The sequence below is a fragment of the Dendrobates tinctorius genome, unplaced genomic scaffold (genome assembly GCF_039654945.1).
Source record: "Dendrobates tinctorius isolate UK_male_01 unplaced genomic scaffold, ASM3965494v1 ptg000028l, whole genome shotgun sequence".
Taxonomy (NCBI): Eukaryota; Metazoa; Chordata; class Amphibia; order Anura; family Dendrobatidae; genus Dendrobates; species Dendrobates tinctorius.
The window spans coordinates 92,929,314-92,954,446 of NW_027361696.1; the positions used below are offsets into that span (position 1 = coordinate 92,929,314).

Consider the following 25,133-nt stretch of genomic DNA (forward strand, 5'->3'; position numbering starts at 1 on the left):
GGTATAATGTGCCTATTCTGGTATAATGCCCCCCACCTTGGTACAATGTCCACCATCCTGGTATAATTTGCCTATTCTGGTACAATGTCCACCACCCTGGTATAATTTGCCTATTCTGGTACAATGTCCACCACCCTGGTATAATTTGCCTATTCTGGTACAATGTCCACCATCCTGGTATAATATGCTTATTCTGGTATAGTGTCCCCATCCTGGTATATCGTGACATGTCTATGTTCTGGTATTATGTCAGCCATTCGGGTATAATGTCCCCATTCTGGTTTAGTTCCCCCCTTCCTGGAATCGTTCTGTTCTGCTCCAGAACATTTTTAAAAGGAAAAACAGTTATTCTCACCTTCCTCTGCTCCCAGCATCTGTAGCTGGCGCAAGATCCGGCAGCAGACATGGGCTTGCCAGTGTTGGAAGTGCATGATACCATTACCATAAGCCGTGTGACCCTGAGTGGCCCGCGGCATGTATTGCAGAGCAGGGAGCCTGTGGGACTCTGCACCACAATACATTTCACCTGAATGTGAGTACGTGAGTACAAGTGACATCGGCATCGCCCGGCCCTCCTGCCACCAGGCGCGTTTCGCGGTTGCACTCTCTGCGATAGTTCCCCCCCTGGTTTTATTATTCCCAGTATAATGATGTAAATGATGCATTTAGCAATAGGTTATCTGACATATATTCTTTCTTCCACCACAGACTCAGTCGATCTTCAGAGTAGTGTATGATGCTAGTCTTCTTCTGCCCATTACAAAGTTCTACTCTGAGGAGAGGTCAGGTACAAAGAGCCTTATAACGACAGCTTCCAGTGGTGGTGTTTGTGCCTTTTACATGGTTATACTGGTTGCTTTTAATATGTTGTACATTTGTATACATGTTGTTTTTTCTGCATGGTTTAATGTGGTCCACGTATATATAACCTTGGAAATGCTTTTTGGACATTGTACAAGTGCTTTTTGTACGAATTGACGCATAAAAAATGTAAGGTATCAAAAAAGTCCAGCAAATGAGTAAATTGTATACTATGTCATTCTGCTGTGCTTGACCAGATATTATTACATAATTCAATTTATGTGTCAAGTTGGTGGTTTTTTCGTATGCGTTAGGATAGGATGGGTTAATATCTATGGTTGAAGGCATTCTAAATGTAAAAATAATAAAAAAAATCATATCAGGGGAATAATAACTGATGCAATAGATTGGCTGAAAATGTTTATTGGCTTATTTTTTCTAGAGATAGATTGTATCTTACATAAGTGTCTGCTGTGGAAGTAGAAAAGTCTGGGCATATTCTCGGCTTATAAAGCAGGCTCTAGTTAACATTCATTTAAATGTAGGCTACCACATTGGAAATTCATGAATTATGCAAATCTCCTAGTTATTTCTGAAAGTTGGTCATATACTGTGGCTGCTACATATTTATCCTTCTAATTTAAAAGATAAGCAAATCTGTGGATGCATCATTTTATTCCATGGTTACATGCACAGCCATCATTCTCACATAATCAGATGTGATCAACAAAACCCCTTTTTGCATAATCTAATTGTTATCAAAAGTTGGACAAGAAATAAACAGAGAAATAAAGCCAAACATTTGTTCTTTGTACAAATGACAAAAGAGCCTAATACAATTACAAAAGGAAAACAAATATTTAGCTTCAAGGGAATTTGTAATCTAAGAGCAGCATGATGTAGGGACAGAGACCCTGATTCCATCATTTTGTTGTAGGGTTCCGGCAGATTCTCAGGATGCAGTGACGAGACACGAGACAGGGTATGACTTGTAGAGTTGAGCGACTTTTGTTTTTTTATGGTCGAGTTTCGTTTCGTGAAACCCAACTTTTCCAAAAGTCAGGTCGAGCAAGATCGGCCGATTATAGGGAAAAGTCGGGGTCGTCCCGAAACACGAAACCCAATGTAAGTCAATGGGGAATAAAAGTCGGCAGTGAGAGGAGGACAGGAAACACACCTACAGTATTCATTTGAATGCCAAAAGCATAAATTCTTCTTACTTAAGCTGGTCAACCTTAATTAACTTCATAATACAAGTTACGCACTGAAAAATGGGGGTTATTTGGCTAAAGTTGTGGGGGGGGGGAGGGCTGGCTCCAGGTTTTCATGTGCCCTGGGCAAAAGAGCGCCCCTTTAACACATAATACCACAACTCATCATGCTCCGATACGGCAGAGAAATAGCAGTATAGTACAATGAAAAATACTTCACTTTTAACATCTCATGACGAGGCCCATCTATTTCTCCATACAGAATCATTGGTCCCATATAATGTTTAAAACAGTATATGATGCGCTCCACATAATGCTACAGTATATGTTGGTCCCCATGGATGAAGCTCCACTGTCTTATGGGCCCAAATAATGCTCCAAACATAATGGGCCCCATTTCTACTGCTCTAGTGTATAATGGGCCCTGTAAATGATGCTCCAGTGTCTGATGTCCACCTTTGGAATGTTGCAGTGTATGGTGGGCCCCATCTATCATTCTCCAGAGTATAGTGCTCCCCAAAAATTGCTGTCCCAACATTGAAAACAATGAAATAAGTCTCCTCGCCAGGGAATCCCTGTACTTGTCTGGACTCCTCGTCGTCCCCATCTTCCATCTCACTGCACAGTATTTCAACCTTGCAAGTGCTGTGATCCTGAGCAAGCAGGGGGGGCCCACTCGTTGGCGACGGCACTGGCACAGGGCCCCTGATAGTACGGTGGTGTGTCTGATGGCGGGTGGGCCGAACCTGCACTTTCATCTGCAGCTTCCTCTTTGTCACCGTGTAAGATGGAACTGTATATGGGAAGGGTAACCTGAGTTTCATCAGGGTCAGATTCAGGCCGGGTAGCGTGCGAGGGGAATGTAGTGGTCTGGGTCAATGTACCAGCAGATTCATCGAGCAGTGGCTGGGCATCAGTGCACTTGTGTCGCCACCAGGAGTACGGTCGCCACAGTGGCATTACCTTCCTCCTAGGGAGTGTGATGTCATGCTTGGGAGCAACGAAGGATCTCTCTAGCAGGTTAACTGATTGGGCGGCGTTATTCCCACGAGTCATGACCCTCCAAACAGCGTTCATGAAGGCAAAGTGTTTGTTTTACGTGGGCAGTATGGTTGCAAAGCTGAACCTTAAAGGAATGTCCAGAAGGGCACCACCAGGAGTGGAGCCTACGGCGTAATTTGACTCAACACGGTCAACCTCTTGTGTTTCTCCCCTCTACTAACCTCTACTAACCTCACTCTACCTAACATCGAAATAACCCTGGAGGGTTCAACCATAACTCCCAAGCAGCATGCCCGCTGTCTTGGGGTCATATTCGACACTGAACTTTCCTTTACTCCGTACATCCGATCACTCAGTCGCTCTTGTCACCTGCATCTTAAAAACATCTCCAGAATCCGACCTTTTCTCACCTTTGAAACTGCTAAGACTCTTACTGTCGCTCTTATTCATTCTCGTCTGGACTACTGCAACTCTCTTCTGATCGGTCTCCCTCTTACCAAACTTTCTCCTCTCCAATCCATCTTGAATGCGGCAGCCAGGGTCATATTTCTGTCCAGCCGCTTCACCGATGCCTCCATCTTGTGCCAGTCATTACACTGGCTACCTATTCGCTACAGGGTCCAGTATAAACTCATCTCTCTCACCCACAAAGCTCTCCACTGTTCTGCACCGCCTTATATCTCCTCTCTCATCTCTGTCTATCGCCCTACACGTGCCCTCCGTTCTACAAATGACCTAAGACTAACATCCCCCGTAATCCGAACCTCGCACCTCCGTCTCCAAGACTTCTCTCGTGCTGCTCCAGCTCTCTGGAATGCACTTCCCCAGACGATCAGACTGATACCTAGCCCTGACCTATTCAAGCGCGCTTTGAAAACCCATCTCTTCAAAGAAGCCTATCACATCAACTACTCAGCAAGCTAACTTTGCCCTGTTCCCTCCTTCCAAATATTATTCTGAATCTGCACCCTACTATTCATCTGTCTCCACACCCTTCATGCACATGATAACTGCACTTGATACTTGTCTATTGCACTTAAACACACGGGCTGATGACCGGATCATGCAGCTTTATATGAAAATCCCTATTATAATTGCCAGACCTGAATTAACAAGCATTTCTCACCTACTGTGTCCCCCCATTTCCTTGTAGATTGTAAGCTTGCGAGCAGGGACCTCACTCCTAATGTCATTGTTTGAATTGTCTTAACTTGTATTGAATTTATTGTCTGTACATGTCCCCGCTTAATTGTAAAGTGCTGCGGAATATGTTGGCGCTATATAAATAAAAATTATTATTATTATTATTAACCTCAACCATGCCAGCTACAGAACAGATGCACACATTGCAAGCTTAATTCCGTTAACGAACGAGACTCCGTCATGCCCCGCGGTCCGAATCCGGCTTACTAGAGGGACACGTGAGGCTCTGGCACATGAGATTGGCCAATAACTGGTGTGTCATGCCCTTACATGTCCGTGGCTGCATGTGCGCTACACTGAAAAGGCCAGCGTTTGTCGCTTACAGGTGCAGATAACCCGCTGAACAACGTTAGTGATGGGGATCACTGATTACAATTATTACTCGCGAACGATGATTTCCCAGTAAGTGCAGGTCAACCGCAGTTCCGGAATTAGGCCTACCGTCATTCCTGAAAAAATGAAAAACTTACGTGTGCAAACCACAGGTGCTGTAGCTTGCTTAACAGCTCGCCAGCCGTTCTCACGCCCAGTATGGATTACACGTGATTGCACAAAGGTGAGAAAGGGTACCGTATCCCCGGATAACATGTATGGATAGCGTACACATTCAAAAGATATGTCTATACATCAGGAGGCAGGCTCAGACGGTGCTAGGCCCAGTATGGCTTGCAAGTGATTGCACAAAGGTGAGAAAGGGTACCGTATCCCCGGATAACATGTATGGATAGCGTACACATTCAAAAGATATGTCTATACATCAGGAGGCAGGCTCAGACGGTGTTAGGCCCAGTATGGCTTGCACGTGATTGCACAAAGGTGAGAAAGGGTACCGTATCCCCGGATAACATGTATGGATAGCGTACACATTCAAAAGATATGTCTATACATCAGGAGGCAGGCTCAGATGGTGTAAGGCCCAGTATGGCTTGCAAGTGATTGCACAAAGGTGAGAAAGGGTACCGTATCCCCGGATAACATGTATGGATAGCGTACACATTCAAAAGATATGTCTATACATCAGGAGGCAGGCTCAGACGGTGTTAGCCCCAGTATGGCTTGCACGTGATTGCACAAATGTGAGAAAGGGTACCGTATCCCCGGATAACATGTATGGATAGCGTACACATTCAAAAGATATGTCTATACATCAGGAGGCAGGCTAAGACGGTGTTAGGCCCAGTATGGCTTGCACGTGATTGCACAAAGGTGAGAAAGGGTACCGTATCCCCGGATAACATGTATGGATAGCGTACACATTCAAAAGATATGTCTATACATCAGGAGGCAGGCTCAGACGGTGTCAGGCACAGTATGGATTTGACGGCCCAGACTACACAGCGAAGGAGCAGGGAGAGTTAAAGATTGCAAAATCTGGGGCCCTGCCCAAGCAAGGGGGGTCCACTTGTGGGCGTCGGTACTGCCACTGGGCCCCTCATAGTGCGGCGGTGTGTCTGACGGCGGGTGTGCACCACCACCGTCAGAGACACTTGATTGCACTATGAGGGACCCTGTGCCAGTGCCCGCGCCCAAGAGTCGGCCTACCCACCTGTCCAGGGCAACGGCACTCACACGGTGTCGTGCGCTAGGTGGTGACCCCGGCCATGGGGGGGGCGAGGCAGCACAGTTAGGGAGTTTTAGAAAGTGGCATATGTTGATGTTGGACATTCAGCTGATGCAAAAGGCGAAATAGGTCAAGTCCCAGGAAGAGGTGGACCAAAGCAAGCCATTTTTCTGTCACCCTATGTGTCATCAGGGGAAGGTGGGACAAAATCCTTGGAAACCCATGCATGGTTCATTTTAATGAAGGTTAGATCATCCTCATTTTGGGTTGACAGACGGGTCCTTTTTTCTGTCAGGATTGATCCAGCTGCACTGAAGACTCTTTCCGATAGCACACTTGCAGCTGGGCAAGCGAGCTCCTGTAAGGCATATTGGGCCAATTCAGGCCAGGTGTCCAGTTTAGCAGCCCAATAGTCAAAGGGGAATGACCTGTGTGGGAGAACATCGATATGGGAGGAAAAGTAGTTTGTAACCATAGTTGACAACTGCTGTCTCCTGTCACTTTCCATCGATGCTGTATTACCAGTTGTGTGAGCGGTACTTGAAAAATCAGTCCACAACATTGTCATGAAACCCCTGTCTCCAACGCCACTTCTGCTGTGTGCACCATGAACACCTCTGCCAAGCTGCCCCCGGCCCGTACGGCTCGTGTGAGAACCATCACCGCTGCTGTGTGCTGGGAATGCCTCAAGCAACCCATTTACCAGAGTTGCTTGTTTATTAGCCAATATTAGGTCAAGGTTCTCCTGTGGCATGATGTTTTGTAATTTGCCTTTATAGCGTGGATCCAGGATGCTGGCCAACCAGTAGTCGTCATCGTTCATCATTTTGGCAATGCGGGGGTCCCTTTTTAGGATCCGCAAGGCATAATCTGACATGTGGGCCAATGTTCCCGGTGTCAATGATGCACTGCGAGTGCTGGTTGGAGGAGCACTTTCTGGCAAATCCACATCCCTCCAGTGATGCACAAACCCTGTACCAGACCTTGCCACGCCAACATTTTCACTTGCCCCACGAGATGCATCCTCCTCCCCTAAGTAATCATCCCCATCATCATCCTCCTCCTCCTCTTCTTCCTCCAACTCGTCCAGGAGAGGTCCCTGAGCAGAAAATGGCTGAATGTCATCAAGGATTCCCTCCACCTCTTCCTCCTCGTCAACATTGGCTGCAGACGCCTGCTCCTTAAGGTGCGTCAAAGTTTGCATGAGCAGACGCATAAGTGGGATGCTCATGCTTAGGATGGCGTCGTCTGCGCTTACCAGCCGTGTGCATTCCTCAAAACACTGAAGGACTTTACAGAGGTCTTTCAGCTTCGACCACTGCACACCTGTCAACTCCATGTCTGCTCTCAAAGTGCCTGGCCGTGTATCCTCCCACAAATGCATTATGGCCTGCCTCTGCTCGCACAGCCGCTCCACCATGTGCAGGGTGGAGTTCCACCTTGTTGCAATGTCGATAATGAGGCGGTGGTTGGGAAGGTGGAGCAATCGCTGCAGCTTCTGCATACGAACAGAGTGTACAGGCGACCGGCGGATGTGCGCGCACAGTCTTCGCACCTTATGAAGCAGGGCTGTTAACTCCGGATAATTTTTGAGGAAGCACTGCACCACCAGGTTCAAGGTGTGAGCCAAGCAAGGTATGTGGCTGAGTTTTGAAAGGGCTATGGCTGCCACAAAATTACGGCCATTATCACTAACTACCTTGCCTGCCTCAAGATGTACACTGCCCAGCCATGACTCAGTTTGTCGCTTCAAGTACTCGGCCAGCACCTCGGCGGTGTGTCTGTCGCCCAAACACATCATCTGCAACACAGCCTGCTGACGCTTTCCACTAGCTGCTCGATAGGGGGACACCTCGTGTGCAACAGTGGCAGCTGCAGATGGAGTGCTCGTACGACTGCGCTCTGTGGACGAGCTTTCGCTTCTGGAGGAGGAGGAGGAGGAGGGTGGAACGCCTACAGCCAACTGTTTCCTATACCGTGGGCTAGGCAGCACTGTCCCACCACTGCTGTCCCCTGTGGACCCTGCATCCACCACATTAACCCAGTGCGCAGTGATGGACACGTAACGGCCCTGGCCATGCCGACTGGACCATGCATCAGTTGTGAGGTGCACCTTTCCACTCACTGACTGCTTGAGTGTATGGACAATGTGGTCTTTCGCATGATGGTGGAGGGCTGGGATGGCTTTGCGAGAGAAGAAGTGGCGACTGGGTAGGTCATAGCGTGGTACTGCGCTTTCCACCAACCGATAGGGCATCATCTCAAACGAGATTAGTTTGGCAATGTGGGCGTTCAAACCCAGTGTACGCGGATGAGAGACTGAGTACTTTCTTGACCTACTCATAGTGTCTGGGAGGGTGAGCTGGACTTGAGAGCTGCATATGGTGGAAGTAGCGGTGGACAGGGCGGACTGAGAGAGGGTTGATGATGGTGATGGAGTTGGTGTTCTTTCTGATGGCCTAGATTCAGTATTTCGTTGATATAACAGTGGGATTCCCTGACTGCTGTGGCCTTGCAACGACACCTCAACCTTTGCTGCTGTGCTAACCGGTGGGCTTACAGTGGGGGAAACAATGTAGCGTTGCTGACTACCTTCTTTGTGATCAGTTGCACATGTTGCACTTGAGGTTTGGTGTTGTGTCCACGCTTGCAAGTGCATGCTGGTTAAATGTCTAAGCATGCAACTGGTATTCAAATTTTTCAGATTTTTCCCTCGGCTAAAGGTCTTTGCGCACTTCTTACAGATAACCTTGGCCTGATCATGAGGATTTTGTTCAAAAAAGTGCCACACTGCACTCTTCCTACTTTGGCAGACATTTTGCGGCCTAGCACGCTGTGATGTTTTGACCCTCTGGACAAGCTGTCCAGCAACTCTTTTGATTTTTGGAACCTGTCTTTGGAGTGCTCCGGGCCTGCCAGATAACAGCTGTTGCGATGTTGATGTCTGCTGTGGATGCTCCTCATCTGAGCTATAGGAAGCAGCACCCTCTTCCCCCAATGGATGCCAATCTGGGTCAACAACTGGGTCATCCATCACCTCCTCTTCTATGTCATGTGCACCTTCCTCTGTGTCACCGTGTATGGTGGTATAGTGTGCGGGAAGGGGCACCTGAGTCTCATCAGGGTCAGAATCTGGCTCTGTACACTGCGAGGACAATGTAGTGCTCTGAGTGAATGTACCAGCAGAATCATCTATCAGCAGCTGTGCATCAGTGCACTCCATGTCAGATTCATCTTGGCCTGGGTAATTCACCATTTCACTTGATAATCCAGGCATGGTATGTGAAAACAGCTCCATGGAGTAATCAGTAGTATGGCCTGCGTCATCCTTCAATCTTGGTTGTGGTGAAGGACACAAGGAAAGGTGTGGTTCATGAACATGAGCCTCCAATGACGACTCAGTGCTTTTACTTTTTACAACTTTAGAAGAGGAGGCGATAGAGCTGGAGGCTGAGTCAGCAATGTAAGACAAAACTTTTTCCTGATGCTCTGGCGTTAAAAGCGGTTTGCCAACTCCTAGAAAACTAAGCCTTCGAAGCCTTATGGAGCCAGACGATGACGCAGGCTCAACACCTCCTGCATTCGGTCCTATTTTGCTTTTGCCACTACCATCAGATCCACCACCAACACCATCATTACCAGCTGCCAACCCCCGCCCAATTCCACGGCCTCTTCCACCAGCCTTCCTCATTTTTGGTAGAAATGTAGACAAAATCCTACAAACTATATAGTAATGTAAAACAAGGTACAAGGTGTCTATAGGACAGGGGAGATTTAGATTTTCTGCAGACACTTGTGGACACTGGACACTTGGATTGTGTGAGGCCCACTGAATATCACAGTGCTATGTCACAGGCTCGATGGCACAGGTGTGAAAAAAGTGACTACAGGATAAGGGAGATTTTGAATTTCTGCAGACACTTGTGGACACTTTACACTTGGATTGTGTGAGGCCCACTGAATATCACAGTGCTATGTCACAGGCTCGATGGCACAGGTGTGAAAAAAGTGAATACAGGATAAGGGAGATTTTGAATTTCTGGGAGATTTTGAATTTCTGCAGACACTTGTGGACACTGGACACTTGGATTGTGTGAGGCCCACTGAATATCACAGCGCTATGTCACAGGCTCGATGGCACAGGTGTGAAAAAAGTGACTACAGGATAAGGGAGATTTTGAATTTCTGCAGACACTTGTGGACACTGGACACTTGGATTGTGTGAGGCCCACTGAATATCACAGTGCTATGTCACAGGCTCGATGGCACAGGTGTGAAAAAAGTGACTACAGGATAAGGGAGATTTTGAATTTCTGGGAGATTTTGAATTTCTGCAGACACTTGTGGACACTGGACACTTGGATTGTGTGAGGCCCACTGAATATCACAGCGCTATGTCACAGGCTCGATGGCACAGGTGTGAAAAAAGTGACTACAGGATAAGGGAGATTTTGAATTTCTGGGAGATTTTGAATTTCTGCAGACACTTGTGGACACTGGACACTTGGATTGTGTGAGGCCCACTGAATATCACAGCGCTATGTCACAGGCTCGATGGCACAGGTGTGAAAAAAGTGACTACAGGATAAGGGAGATTTTGAATTTCTGCAGACACTTGTGGACACTGGACACTTTTTGGATTGTGTGAGGCCCAATGAATATCAGAGCGCTATGTCACAGGCTCGATGCAGCAGGTGTGAAAAAAGTGACTACAGGATAAGGGAGATTTTGAATTTCTGCAGACACTGGACACTTTTGGATTGTGTGAGGCCCAATGAATATCAGAGCGCTATGTCACAGGCTCGATGCAGCAGGTGTGAAAAAAGTGACTACAGGATAAGGGAGATTTTGAATTTCTGCAGACACTTGTGGACACTGGACACTTTTGGATTGTGTGAAGCCCACTGAATATCAGAACGCTATGTCACAGGCTCGATGGCACAGGTGTGAAAAAAGTGAATTGTAGAATTGAGCAGAATAGGAATCTCCCTAGAGTGTAGGTCTGTAAGAACGGAACAAGTCCTCCACTTATCCTTCCACAGTGACACACAGATAGCTTCACTGTGGCTGTGATAACAGCCGTTACACGGTACTGTGTGAGGAGCGTACACCGCTGTATGGTGTGAATAAATGCACACTCAGTACCTTAGCAGGACAAAAAAAAAATTGGGATTGCTTTTAAAAAAGCAGTTTGCAGAGCAGTGGGGAAACAGCAATGCTGCTGTCAGGAAGCCTTAGAAGGCAGCCTAACAACCAACACCGCTGATCCACTACAATATAGCCTCCCCTTGCACTGCACACAAAGTGACTGGTGTGTTGCACAGGCAAAATCGTTAGCAGCAGAAGCAGTTTTTTTGTCTTCTTCCCTGCCTAGCGCTATCCCTACAGAATCAGCAACCTCTCCCTATGCTAAGATCGGCAGAAGTAAGATGGCGGTCGGCGTGCACGCCCTTTTATAACCCCTGTGACGCCCACCAAAGCAAGCCAATCACTTGCATGCCCTTCTGAAAGATGGTGGCGACCCCTGCCTATGTCATCACGTTGCCCACAGTGTCCGTGGATCCTGATGGGCTGAAAAAGAGCGCTAAACAAACTTTTGAAACGCGACTTTGGCGCGTAAGTCGCCGACCTCGTGGCCGACCTCATCCTAGGGTCGGGTTTCGTTTCATGAAACCCGACTTTGCCAAAAGTCGGCAACTTTTGAAATTGTTCGACCTGTTTCGCTCAACTCTAATGACTTGTGTAATCAACTTTTATAAACTGGTGCCACTTGGGCTATGCTGAACAGGCAAAAGAAGGGATAACACAAATCTGTCGTCGCAGGGACTCAATAAAATAAACAATACTTTTCTAAGTAGCGGGAAATACCCGGCTAGTCCCGGTGACAAAGACCGAAATATGGCCAAACTATGGTACTTATTGCTATAGTCCACTTATCCTTGCTTGCGTCTCTCGAGATCGCAGATGCGGCCGCTTTGAGATCGTTGATGCGGCTGTCTTGACGCCTCGATATTCCGGGAAGACTTGAGGCGCAACAGGCCCTGAAGAAGCGGTGCCGTTGGGGAGCAACAGGACCTGAAGAAACGGTGACGCCGGGGCGCAACAGGCCCTGAAGAAACGATGCTGGTGGGGTGCAACAGGCCCTGAAGAAACGATGCCGGTGGGGCGCAACAGGCCCTGAAGAAACGATGCCGGTGGGGCGCATTAGGCCCTGAAGAAACGATGCAAGTGGGGCGCAACAGGCCCTGAAGAAACGATGCCGGTGGGGTGCAACAAGCCCTGAAGAAGCGATGCCGGTGGGGCGCAACAGGCCCTGAAGAAACGATGCTGATGGGGCACAACAGGCCCTGAAGAAACGATGCCGGTGGGGCGCAACAATGACGCAGTTCCACTAAATGTCCAGCAGCCGTCCTCCGCTAAGGTTCCCTCCGTAGCCAGGGCAAGGGCCTCTAATGTTGCCTATGGCGAGGTGGCGTCCCTTGAGGCTGGTGATGACAGGGTCACCACGGGGGGCAGTGTCCAAACCTCTGTGGCTGTTTTATGCGTAGCCACAGCCGCAACCTGAGGTAAGGGATCTGTCTCACAAGGGCGGGGGATGGCGGGCGTGGCTTTCAGTGAACGTGGGCGGGAAACGGCCTCCGATAAAAGTCTCTCACATCTCACTTGTTGGTCAGTGCGCAGTATCCTCCTCACAGGCCCCTGTCCATGTCTCCTGAAATCATCTGACTTCCTGCCTCCTGTCACACTCTCCCCCAACTGCCACTTCAGCGCGCCCCCTGCTCCTTTTGTCCTCGCCCCGCCCCTTGTTGCCCTGACATCTCCAGTCATGTCTCTCCCTTTACTGTTCTCCCAGTATTGTTCCCTCAGGAACCCTGATGGCGGTCCCCTGGGTACCGGCCCAGTCACCGTTAGGGAGTCCTTCTCCCCACATTCCCCCACCGTGTTAGCTCGCCAGTCCTTGGGCGAGGGCCCTAGTCTATTAAGATCGGTCTGTAGGGTTTTCAATGTGCGATACCATATAAATTGATTCTGTTCATATCGTTCAGGGGGTTTGCCGACTGTTGACCGCTCGGAGCGTCTAAATTCAGCTGGAGTAGAGTCGTCTGGGGTGGTGGACATCGGTGGGCTGATTGGTGCAGGCAGGCTAATTGTGTCAGATGATTCATTACTGGGTGGAGGGTCTCTATGTCCTTGAAGACAATCTTCGTCGTCATCCGGGTCCCAACGTACGGAAGACGGTTCGGATGTCGACAGGGTAGGCTCCAGTTGCTTCTGGTCGGAGGAAGTACATGGGCGTAACATATTACGATGTACAATATGAGTGGGCAGTGTTTCATCCTCCTCAGGCCGTATTTCGTACACCGGTCCATCTGGATACGGCGTAAGACCCGATAAGGACTCTCTTCCCAACGCGGCTCTAGTTTGTTCTGGGGGCGTTGATCTAGTACAAGCACCCGGTCCCCGCTTTGGAGGTGAGGGGGTGGGGTTGTGTCCTTCCCTGGGTGCTCCCAGTCTCGGAGCTTGTTGTGTACAATTCGGTGAAGAGTTTGCAACCGGTGGCGATGATTTCGGACCCAAGACGACACTCCAGTCCAGGGCTGAGGCTATTTGGGGTCCAACTCCACCTCCGTGATCCCTTTACCTTCTCGTCCGAACAACAGGGAGTAGGGGGTATAGCCAGTCATTCGATGTACCCTATTGTTATAGACCCAAACTAATTCAGAAACATATTCGGGCCAACGGGCCTTCTTGTCACTCTCCAGAGTGCGCAACATCTGAATCAATGTCCGATTAAATCGTTCACAAGCCCCAATCCCTTACGTGTGATATGGTGTGGTCCGGGATTTGTCAATTCCATAGAGGTGATGTAGTTCTTCCATGACTTTTCCCAAAAAACATGCTCCCTGATCAGAATATATTCGTTGAGGACAGCCGTATACTTGTATAAAGTTTCTACAAATTGGCAGCTGACTCTGCGGTCTGATCCCGAGTGAGGGTGACCACAGCGAACTTGGTGAAATGATCTACCATAACGAGACAGTGTTCGTATCCCTGAAATGCAGGCCCAATGGTCAGATAATCCACCGTCAGGAGCTCAAGGGGCGCTGAGGTCACAATAGTCTGAGTTGCGGCTCGCTGAGCGGGTGGTTTGGCTAGTTCGCATAAGCGGCAGGTCCGGCAAATTTCGTCCACAACAGCCGGCAGGCGCAGGTGGTAAACTTTCTGTTGCAGCCATTGCAGAGTTTTTTTTGTTTTGAAGTGGGCCCCTTTTTCGTGAGCCTCCCGAGCTAATACGTGAAGTTTGGCTCCTGGCGTAACCTCCTGCCAAACCGTCATCGAGGTTGTTTGTGGTATAATTTTACGATAGTCCCTTCCGTATAACCAACCTCTCCCATTGTCGCAGCATAAGCAACAGATCTTGAGTCAAATTTTGTCGTTGGGAATCAGTGGGTAATTGCCCGGCGGCGACCCACATTCTGAGGAGGCCAACGTCTTCATCTTCTTGTTGCTGTTGGATCCACTTATCCCGGGATTGTTCCAGTATGCCCTTTGAGGTCCCAGAAGAAGATTTTTTTTATTGTCAGTTGTGAGCATGGCAGCAGTGAGAGCGAACGGTATTTCCTCTCCTTCTAATTCTTCGTCTTGATTCTGTCCTGGAGTTGTATGTCGAATCCTGGAGAGGGCGTCTGCATGGATATTCTCGGCCCCCCTTTTGTAGATAATCTTATAATTGTACTTCGTCATCCGGGCCACCCATCGCTGTTCCAGAGTCCCCAACTTGGCGTTTTCTAAATGAGCCAGCGGGTTGTTGCCAGTTCGCACCACCACCTCGGAGCCCGCTAGGTACTCAGCGAATCTCTCTGTCATGGCCCACACCACTGCGAGGAGCTCGAGCTTGAAGGAGCTGTAATTGTCAGGGTTACGCTCGGAGTCATGGAGTGAGCAGCTTCCATATACGATCACCCTCTCCCGGCCAACCAGAACCTGTGACAACACAGCCCCCAGCCCGTGAAGACTCCCGTCAGTGTGCAAGATGAACGGTTGTGAGAAATCCGCATAAGCCAACACTGGGGCATCCGAGAGCGCAGCCTTGAGGTCTCGGAAGGCCTCTTCCTGAGGGTGTTGCCACTGGATTTTTCGCCCATTGGCCCCTGCGGGAGCCCCCTTTAGCAGGTCGTGCATGGCTCGAGCTCGACATGTAAAATTCTTCACGAAGCGACGGTAATATCCGGCTAACCCTAGAAATGCCCGCACATCTTTCACCGTCTCGAGGGTAGGCCATTCCTGGATAGCAGCATCCTTCTCCTGGGATGGCCTCACTCCCTCTGCCGAAACGGCATGACCCAGATACTCAATCTGAGAGCGAAACAGGTGGCATTTTTGAGGCTTCACCTTCAACTCGTACTTTTGCAACCGGCTCAGAACCTGTCCCAACCGCTTCAGGTGGTCCTCAAAGGTGGCGGCATAGATGATGATGTCATCCAGATAGATCAACGTAGCCTCAAAACTGAGATCTCCCAGACACCGCTCCATCAATTGCTGAAAGGTCCCAGGGGCATTGGCCAGCCCAAACGGCATCCGATTAAACTCAAAAAGTCCCATGGGCAATATGAACGCCTTCTTGGCTCTATCTTCTTCTGACATGGGCACCTGCCAGTACCCACTGGCCAAGTCCAGGGTTGAAAAATATGTTGCTTTTCCCAAAGCGGACAGGGATTCTTCTATGCGGGGCAGTGGATATGAGTCTTTAATAGTGCAAGCATTCAGTTTACAATAATCCACACAGAATCGTAGTGTACCATCTTTCTTCCAGACCAACACGATTGGGGCCGCCCAGGGGCTTTGACTTTCCCGTATCACCCCTTTTCGCAGCATTTGGGCCAGCAAAGTTTTCACCTCCTGATAGAGTTGTGGCGGAATTTGTCGATAACGTTCCCGGATAGGGGCCGCTCCTGCTGTGGGGATTTCATGAGTGATGGCGGTGGTACACCCAAAATCGTCTTCATGACTAGCAAATACTTCATGGTACTGTCCAAGCAATGTTTTTACCTGTGAGAGTTGGGCTGCAGTTAATCCAGAAAGCTCAGCCGCATTTGCTCCAAAATATTTCGGCCCTTCTCTTGTGCCGAGACTTCGTGGGCCTGTAAGGTTCGTATTGTTACTTCCCAAGGATCCTCTGGGTGTACTCGTAATTGAACCGCGGGAGCTGGCAGCACTTCTTCTAAAGGCTTTTCTAGTTTGGCCAGTACAGTCCGTGCTTTCAGAACGGTGTCTCGGTCTTCAAGGTTAACGGAGCGTACCAGGACGGTTCCTTTTTGCACCGTAGCCAGGGAACGGGCCACCAGTATGCCAGTAGGTAAGCGCTCCGAGTGACACGGCTCCACCTGCACCTCCACGACCTCCAAAGGTATCGGGGCTCGAATTGGCAGGGCCACCACTGTCTGTCCAGGAGGTAGCACAAGCAGGGGAGCTGCTGACGCGATTACCTTTCCCATAGCCTCGCCCTCCTGATGCACCCGCGCACCTCGCACCAGCTGCTGGAATACCTGCCCCTGAGCTGTGCGAGAACCCCACTGCTTCAGAATCTTCTGTGTGGGATCATTCAATAGCAAGTTGCCGAACTCACGTAAAATATTCATGCCTAGGGTGACGGGGTGCCGTTGATCAGCTTCTCCTTTAGTAAGCACCACCCCTCTGCGACCAAGGGATTTACTGCACAATGTCACCTGCACCCACACTACCCCGGCAACCGGGACCGTCAATTGGTTGGCGGCTATTAGTCTAATCATGGGCCCCCACTGGGGTCTTGCTGCCTCCGGGAAGTTTTGTTGAAAGTACGTTGCAGGCATGGTGGTTACTTGTGACCCCGTGTCTACCAGACACCGGACGGCCTGGCCCTCCACTTCTGCCCAAACCACCGGACACTTTGCTACCAAATGTTTGGGACTTCCACCACCCCTAGTTGTGGTTTTCGGCTCCGAGTGGCGTCCCCCCAGCCCGAAGCCCTTTAGTTTAACGGCCGCCGAGGTGGGTATCTCCCACGTTGCAGACACTCTCGGGTGAAGTGGCCTGGTTCCCCACACTCAAAACACAGGGCCTGTGTAGGCTGACCACCCCGCGGGGAACGTGATCCCCAGAAGCCGGGATTAAAGCTAGGTCGTCCAGTCCCGGTCTCAGTTCTTCTCTACTTCGGCCAACTCGCCCTTAAAGCTTTTCAGCTCTTGCTTCATCTCCTCCATCCACTGAGGCTCCTCGACTGGATTCACGGAGGCCTCCACACCTCGGACTTTCCTCACGAGGACCGCCATCCCCTGCTCCTGCTCTCGAGCACGCGCCTGACTTCCCACTTCCGAAAAGTCTATTCCGGGATTCATTCTGATCTGTTCCCGCAGTGCCTGTTTGACTAATGGATCTCGCAAACCAGTCACCAGTAGGTCATGTAGGGTAATGTCAACAGGTCCTACCCCTACCCCGTCCTTTGTTTCAATAACCGTATGCAATTCTTGGAGAACATTCATATACTGTGTGATTGTCTCCCCCTCTACTTGAATCCGACTAAACAAACGGGTTCTTAACTCTCCCACATTAGTAGGGTCCCCATGGGTCTGTTCTACTATCTGTAACACTATTTCAAAAGTGTTGTGGTGCCCCGGAGGTTTTAACATCACTGACCTCCGCACCTTCCTGTCCAGTGCCTTGAGTGCCACCTCGGCTTCCAGATCAGGGGTCATTGGGTGCATCCGAAAGATCCCCCGTATCCGCTCTGTCCAGCTCCATAACATAGTATTGGAGCCGGAGAATCTAGGCAGGCTGTTCAGCATGGCCCCCAATGAAATGCTGGAGCGGGGTCCCTCATTATTAGTTGACAGCTCCTCCCTGATTGGGAGCACCACTGTCCGCGCTCGGAGACTACATCCTGCCGACTACGCCAAGTGTAGGGTTCGGGCAGATTCTCAGGATGCAGTGACGAGACACAAGACAGGGTATGACTTGTGTAATCAACTTTTATAAACTGGCACAACTTGGGCTATGCTGAACAGGCAAAAGAAGGGATAACACAAATCTGTCCTCGCAGGGACTCAATAAAATAAACAATACTTTTCTAAGTAGCGGGAAATACCCGGCTAGTCCCGGTGACAAAGACCGAAATATGGCCAAACTATGGTACTTATTGCTATAGTCCACTTATCCTTCCATGCGTCACTCAGGATCGCAGATGCGGCCGCTTTGAGATCATTGATGTGGCTGTCTTGACACCTCGATATTCCGGGAAGACTTGGGGTGCAACAGGCCCTGAAGAAGCAGTGCCGTTGGGGCGCAACAGGCCCTGAAGAAACGGTGATGCCGGGGTGCAACAGGGCTTGAAGAAACGGTGCCAGTGGGGCACAATAGGCCCTGAAGAAACGATGCCGGTGGGGCGCAACAGGCCCTGAAGAAACTATGCCGGTGGGGCGCAACAGGCCCTGAAGAAATTATGTCGGTGGGGCGCAACAGGCCCTGAAGAAGCGATGCCGGTGGGGTGCAACAGGCCCTGAAGAAACGATGCCGGTGGGGTGCAACAGGCCCAGAAGAAACGATGTCGGTGGGGCGCAACAGGCCCTGAAGAAATGATGCCGGTGGGGTGCAACAATGACGCAGTTCCCTAAATGTCCAGCGGCCGTCCTCCGCTAAGGGTCCCTCCATAGCCAGTACAAGGGCCTCTAATGTCGCCTATGGCGAGGTGGCGTCCCTTGAGGCCGGTGATGACAGGGTCGCCGTGGTGGGAGAAGGCCGGCGGGGCAGTGTCCAAGCCTCTGTGGCCGTTTTATGCGTAGCCGCAGCCGTGACCTGAGGTAAGGGATCTGTCTCACAAGGGCGGGGACGGCGAGCGTGACTCTCTGTCAACGTGGGTGGGAAACGGCCTTCGGTAAAAGTCTCTCAAGTCTCACTTGTCGGTCAGTGCGCAGTATCCGCCTCACAGGCCCCTGTCCATGTCTCCTGAAATCCCCCGGCTTCCTGCCTCCTGTCACACTCTCTCCCAACTGCCACTTCAGCGTGCTCCCTGCTCCTTTTGTCCTCGCTCCACCCCCTGTTGCCCTGACAACTCCAGTCATGTCCCTCCATTTACTATTCTCCCAGTATTGTTCCCTCAGGAACCCTGATGGCGGTCCCCTGGGTACCGGCCCAGTCACCGTCTGGGAGTCCTCCTCCCCACATTGTTGCTTACTGAGCTATACTGTAGACATGTGGACAAAATTGTTGGTGCCCTTCAGTTAAAGTAAGAAAAACCCATAATTTTTTCTGTTGAACTACAATTCAAAAGCAACATCTTATTTTCAATTTAAACAGAAAATTACTTTTGTCACTTTCAATTTCATTGGCCGTTGTGGGCTTTTCTTACTTTAACAGAAGGGTACGGACAATTTTGTCCATGTCTATATGTTGTTATTTCAATAAAATCTGTGTTTTACCAGCAGAAGATTATCACTAGAGGACTAGTTGCCTCATGCCATATAGTCCTCCTACTTTGTGTAACCCCACCCCCATCATTGACCAACAGCTTTCTGCCTATGCACAGTGTACACAGAAGGCTGCCATTCAGTGGTGCAGGCAGGATTACACAAAGCTTGGCATTCTGAGCATGGCTAGATCTACAGTAGAAAAATAGTGATAGTATTAAAATGAAAACTTGCAGACTAGCAGGAGACTCATTGCTGGAATCAGGGTCTCTGCCCCTACATCATGACGTTCTCAGAACACATCGAAAAATCTGGTGACAGATTCTTTTTAATTAAAGTGATTTTTTTTTTGTAACCAAAATAACAATTGTATAATAACCCAGTTAACTTGCAGTCTCAGTACGACCCAATGCAAGAGATCTTGGAGGTGGTCACATAACACTGCTCATCTGTTTCTGAAATTCCTGTTGCATCCTGTACACTTTGCTTAGCATTGACACATGGAATGGAATATGTAAATTAACATGCCAGACATTCTAGGGTGATTGTGCCTGGAGAGCTGCAGGACTTCTATGGTCTATGTGCTTAGGCTGCTCAACCCTGCGTGTAGCCTCTATGCAAAGATTACATGCATGTTGACCTTACTGAAACCTCCCAAAAATGAGGTGTAAGGCTGGTTTCACACTTGCGTTTTTTTGCGCTGCATTTTTGCGCATAAATGCGCATGCGTTTTTTCCTATACTTAACATGGGTGCGCATTGTTATGCATTTGTACGCGCATGCGGTTTTTTGTAGTGTGCGCCCCGGCGCACAAAATGAATCCTGTTGCATTTTTTGTGCGTCCGACCTGCCTCAAAAAAACGCATGCGCACGCAATGCGCACAAAATTCTCCCAAAAACACATTAAAGTCTTTGGGAGCGCAGACTTGCAAAAACCATGCGCAAAAAACAAGAAAACGCATAAAAAATGCATGATGCAGTTTTTGTGCGCATTTGCACTGTGCACGCAGAGCAAAAAAATGCAAGTGTGACATGCAGTGACACAGAAGCACAGAGCAGGGGTTAACAATCACTCTTTTTATAAGTGCAGGGGCAATCTCCTTGCAGGGAGCAACAGGGAATAAACAGGTAAAGGCTGAGGGAAACATAGGGAAAGAGTAACTCAAAATGGCAGTTTGTAAATACCAACTTCACTTAGCGTGACTCGATGGTCCTTCACTATTCCTGAGTTGGCTGGTTGGTTGATTCTTGAGGACGGTGCTGAGTTCTTCCGGCTTCCCTGCATAACAAGTCAGTCTCACTTCTGGGGGCAGCGGGCTGTCACTGGTCTTGCCTGCTGAGCCCCTAGTCTGTTATGCTGCAGCACAGCAAAGAGGAATCCACCGCAATCCTCCTTTCGACGTGCATTCCTTCAAATGCCCGCTGAAGCATGAGAGTCCTTGCTGCTATGCAGCCTATCTTTCCCCACAGCCTGAGGCCGGTACTCACTGACTCCTCTCTATTGCAGGAGGCCACTTTCTTTTCCCGCACAAACCCTTTTATACCTCCCTGGCTTGCCACGCTCCTTCTACCCAGGTCCAGGCTCTGCTCTGTCTCCAATCTCCTTCCCCCTGCAACAGTAGGTTCGGCCCCAGCAGTTCCAGCCTCGGTGCCCTGTCAGCATCCACAGCCCGGTCTTCTCCTCTACATGCTCATTTCTTCTAAGAACTGCATACCAATAATATGAGCTGATCAGCTGAGCTAGCATGGGATGTAAAACCAGCTCTATGTAGCAGGAGTCAGTTAACCCACAATTTGTACTTCCTTTTTACCATGTGTGCTATCTTTATCTTCCTGTGTGCCCTTGCAACCCACATTCACCGCCGCATCCACCTCCATCACCACTCATCCACATCAGCCCCTCTCTACTTGCCTCTCCTATGCACAGCTCCCTAGCTCTGTCCACCTTCCCTAAAAATCTCACTCCATCTTGCCCAAACAGATCACATAAAAAACATGTCACAAATCCAAGAACTACTTGCGCTTTCTCTTCCTGCTGCAACTTATTTCAAGGGATATCTTCCCCAAACCCGATCAGCCTTCCCCAAACTTCAACCCCTTCTCCACCGTACATCAAATCCTTACTAACATTATCAACATTAGCTATACTTCATCATCTCCCTCTTTTAATTGTGCTCTCTGGAATCCATAGTCTGTATGCAATAAGCTTCCTTTTTGGCACAACTACTTTATGAACAACTTTCTTGAGTTGGCGATCACTGAAACCTGCATTCAGGATTCTGGCACTGTCTCCCCTGCTGCTATTTCTCATGGCAGCTTACAATTCCTCAAGACCTGCAAACAGAATTTGTGGTGGAGTAGGCGTACTCCTGTCCCCACAATGCCCTAACCAGGTCATCCCCCCAGTTTTATCACTCTCATTTCCTTCATTGGAGGTCCACATCATCAGACTTCTCCCTTAGAGTTGCGGTCATATACTGTCCCCCAGGCTCACCCACCCAGCTCCTTGACCATTTTTCTGTTTGGCTGCTGCATTTCATGTCCTCAGAATTGAAAACCCTTATTCAGACTGTGTGCCCACGTAGCGATTTTTAAGCGTTTCCGCTGCGTTTTTTAACGATTCTGCCGCAGAAACGCTTAAAATAAGAGTTCCATGCATTTGTAATGCAAAACGCACATGTTGTCCCAATGGTGCGCTTTTTACCGCAGCGGAATCGCTTAGGCTGCTTTCACACATCCGGCTTTTAGAATCTGGCACGATGCGGCGAAATTTGCTACAACCGGATCCGGCACCAGATCCGGTTTTGTCCCATAGAGTTGCATTGTCGCCACACCGTGCCGGATGAGTATGCGGCGCATCCGTTTTTTTCCGGATACGGCAAGAAGTAGCTGTCCGGCGTCTGCAAAAAACGTTCGCTGCAACATTTTTTGACAGCGCCGGACCGGTTTTTCTCTCAGCGCATGCTTGGACACTGTGAGTCTCGCGCTGCTCTTTTAAATGTGGGCACCACCGTATCAGGCCACGTAGGCATCCGGTGTCTCCACCACATCCCGGATCCGCCCCTACGGCTTTTCGCCGCACGGCGCCGGATACACAAAGCCGGATGAGTGAAAGCAGCCTTAGCGGTAAAAAGCGCAGCATGTTCATTAATTTTGCGGAATCGCCCGCGATTCCGCATACCATCAATTATATGAGCAAAAACGCCTGGGAAAATGCATATCAAAATGCTTGACAATAGCGTCAAAAACGCGTGTCAAAAAGCGCATGTGATTTCCCTGGCAAGGGCATGCGTTTCTGCTCAGGAAAAAATCGCTTGAAAATCGCTACGTGGGCACATAGCCTCAAGGAGACTTCAACATCCCCATTAATAACACCACTTCCCTATCTGCATCCCAGCTTCTATCTTTGATCTGGTCTTTGTCCAGCTCTATTCAATCTCCCAAGTACACTTCTACCTATTAGACATTCAGAAATCTACAAGCCATTAACCCTTATACACTTACAGACTCCATACACTCACTGTCCCTAATCTCCTCTTTTTCCAGTCCTAATCTTGCTGTACACCACTACAATGACACTGTCAAACGCACCCTGGACCAAGTAGTGCTCCTCACCCTCAGAACCTCCAAACACAGAGTAAAACAAACCTGGCTCACACCACAAACGAAATTTCTCCAGCGATGCTCTAGGAGTGCAAAATGCCTATGGAGGAAAACTCGAGCAGCAGAAAACTTCATTCACTACAAATTTGCGTTAGGGACCTACAACTCTGCCCTTCACCTCGCTAAACAGACCTACCACACCACCCTGATCTCCTCACTGTCCAACAGCCCAAAAAAACTTTGACACCTTTCACTCCCTCTTCAGTCTGAAAACACAAACTCCTATCACAGACATCTGTGTTGATGACCTGGCCTCCCACTTTACAGAGAAAATAGAGAATATCTCTCGGGAAATCCGCTCACAGCCACCAGGTTACGTGACTCCCATCCCTCGTCATATCTTCTCTGGCTCACTCTCCACATTTGATCTCTCTAGTCATCACTACAAGCTTAACTAAAACCTTCCATCTCTCTCTCTCTAGTGGTATTTTCCCATCCTCCTTCAAAAACTCTATCATTACTTCATTATTAAAAAATACCTTCTCTCGACTCATCCTGTACAAATAACTACAGACCAGTCTCCAATCTCCCCTTCAACTTTAAACTCTTGGAGCACCTGGTCTACTCCCACCTTACCCATTACCTCTACACTCACTGTCTCCTAGATCCATCACAGTCCAGCTTCCGCCCCCTACATTCCACAGAAATTGCACTCATGAAAGTGACCAATGACCTTTTGAGAGCAAAGCGTAACGGTGACTACTCTTTCCTTCTTCTCAACCTCTCTGCAGCTTTCGACACTGTTGACCACCATCCCCTACTCTCTATGCTCCAATCAGTAGGCATTAAGAACACTGCTCTCTCCTGGTTCTCTTCCTATCATTCTGGCCCCTCATTCAGTGTATTATTTGCTGGCTCCACTTCTTCTCCTGTTCCTTTCAATGTTGGAGTCCCTCAGGGCTCAACCCTTTGCTCCCTTTTCTTCTCTCTCTATACGGCCTGATTGGACAGAACATCAGTAGATTTGGCTTTCTGTAGCATCTTTATGCTGATGACACACAACGATACACATCATCCCCTGACATTGCCCCCGCTGTACTACAGAATGCCAGTGACTGTCTGTCCGCAATTTCTAACATCTTGTCCGCTCTATATCTCAAGCTCGACTTTTCCAAAACTGAACTTCTTCTACTCCCACCATCTACTGACTTCCCTTAATCTGATATATCCCTCTCCGTGGGTGGCACCATAATAACGCCTAGGCAGCAGGCACACTGTCTGGGTGTTATGTTTGACACCAATCTTTCCTTCACCTCCCATTTACAATCTCTTGCCCACTCTTGCCGCTTACACCTAAAGAACATATCTACCCGCTCTTTACACTCCGCAAGCGACTTTCGACTTACATCTGCTCTAATCCATACCTCCCACTCCCGGCTCCAAGACTTCTCCCAAGTAACGCCAATTCTCTGGAATGCTCTACTGCAATAAATTAGGACTAACCACAACTTATACAGTTTTAGATGCTCCCTCAAAACAAATCTGTTTAGAGGGCCTATCACATTCCCTTAATCGAAGTGTATGTGTGTGTCATTCACTAGTTATCCGAGAATAATTTTCCATCAAACTAAACTGCACCCAAAAGCACGACAAATACCAGCTGGTGACTACCTCATGCAGCCTTTATCTATCCCCCATTTCCTCAAGATGGCTGGACCATCATTGTAAATACGCACCTGTACTTTTTGTCTCCCCACCTCATTGTAGATTGTAAACTCTTACGAGCTTGGTTGACATTATTTTTCTCTAATACACAGGTCTACAAAAAAAAATATTTTTTGTAATCATCGCAGGTGGCTTTGTACTTTTCTGAATCATCTTTTTGTCCTAATTTCAAAAATGTATATAGTTTTTCTGTAGGACATATAGTTTCCATGGAGCAGAATCATTATTATAAGGCATAGGAAATATGCTGGCGACATTAAGAAAAAGTAATCTAGATATCAGAATAGAATGCTTCACCTTACAAAATAGTTTTTATTGAACCAAAATAATTTCACATGCAAAATAGAAACCAAAATATAAGCAGAAATTAAAAATGCTTGACATTAGACTGTCGTTGATACAATTTTTCAGGGTTGTCCCTATATAGCATCCAACAGTAATCTGCCATCATTGAGTCATTCCAAAAACCCTGGTAGCGTTGTTTCATTACTTTAATGTCCTGGTGAAACCGCTCGCCTTGTTCATTGCTTATATCCCCAAGATTTTGAAGGAAGAAATCTAAATCTGAATGCAAAATTGCATTTTCAG

The 25,133-nt window shown here is 48.7% G+C and overlaps 1 protein-coding gene and 1 long non-coding RNA gene across 2 annotated transcripts in view; one reads left to right on the top strand and one right to left on the bottom strand.

Moving 5' to 3' along the window:
* Positions 1-25,133, bottom strand: part of LOC141085636 (uncharacterized) — a 611,301-nt gene that overhangs the window by 326,950 nt on the left and 259,218 nt on the right. The gene's annotated exons all lie outside the window — the stretch shown is intronic.
* CACNG7 (calcium voltage-gated channel auxiliary subunit gamma 7) overlaps positions 1-25,133 on the top strand; it is a 328,444-nt gene that overhangs the window by 259,022 nt on the left and 44,289 nt on the right. The gene's annotated exons all lie outside the window — the stretch shown is intronic.